Source organism: Mizuhopecten yessoensis, unplaced genomic scaffold (genome assembly GCF_002113885.1).
Source record: "Mizuhopecten yessoensis strain PY_sf001 unplaced genomic scaffold, ASM211388v2 scaffold4947, whole genome shotgun sequence".
Classification (NCBI taxonomy): Eukaryota; Metazoa; Mollusca; class Bivalvia; order Pectinida; family Pectinidae; genus Mizuhopecten; species Mizuhopecten yessoensis.
In genome coordinates this window covers 1,022,174-1,022,915 of record NW_018405801.1, presented here as the reverse complement: position 1 = coordinate 1,022,915, position 742 = coordinate 1,022,174, and the positions used below count along the sequence as shown (strand labels likewise).

At 31.2% G+C, this 742-nt stretch overlaps 1 long non-coding RNA gene across 1 annotated transcript in view; it reads left to right on the top strand.

The window, feature by feature from the left end:
* Positions 1 to 573, top strand: part of LOC110450054 — a 4,794-nt gene extending 4,221 nt beyond the window's left edge. The window contains exon 3 of the long non-coding RNA XR_002462930.1: positions 484 to 573. This is a non-coding gene — a long non-coding RNA (uncharacterized LOC110450054). The remainder of the gene's footprint in view (positions 1 to 483) is intronic.
* The last annotated feature ends 169 nt before the right edge of the window (positions 574 to 742 follow it).

Below are 742 nucleotides of genomic sequence, written 5' to 3'. Positions count from 1 at the left end.
AATACTACTAACAGATACATGAAATGTGAAGAATTATATTGAGAGAGTTAGTAAACCAGTTAAAACCTTATCACACTTCCAGCAGTTTTGTCTGGAGGTCTCCTCGAAATTCCTACATTTTGGGGCAGGCGTACGCAAATATTGTTCCGCCCAGCTGTACTCGTTATATAAATTATATATATCTAACACGTATCGTTCAATTCTGACAGTTTTAGGATACAAGGGCTGAAATTTTATGCATGAGACATTATAATTTTGATGCTTCTTACAGTAGTTACAGAGGCCTGAATGTGTTATTGCTTTAACTAACCAAGTATTTGTAGTGTGTAGAATTTTATGATTGATGCCTTTTTTGTATACTGATTATATCCAGTTGATTTGCACTTAACATGAAAAGTCTTAATCAAATACATGTAAAAATGATATTTATTGACATCTAAAGATACAATTGGTAGATTATGNTTCATTTGTGAACATTTTTAGAAACATATAAAGACTACATCTAGATGAAGGAGGAGGAGAAGAAGTACTATCCGTTACAATCATAAAAAGGTAAATAATATAATGTTTTTTCTTAAAATCAGTGTGATGTTTGGATTGGCAGTAACAATCCTAATTCCATTTGATTTTGTGATTATACAATTATACGACTTGTATGTGTATATCTATATTTGTTTACATATTTATTGTCTCTTACCTTATTACAAGGTGGGGTGGAAAGTAGAGGTTTCTATTCAGTCTA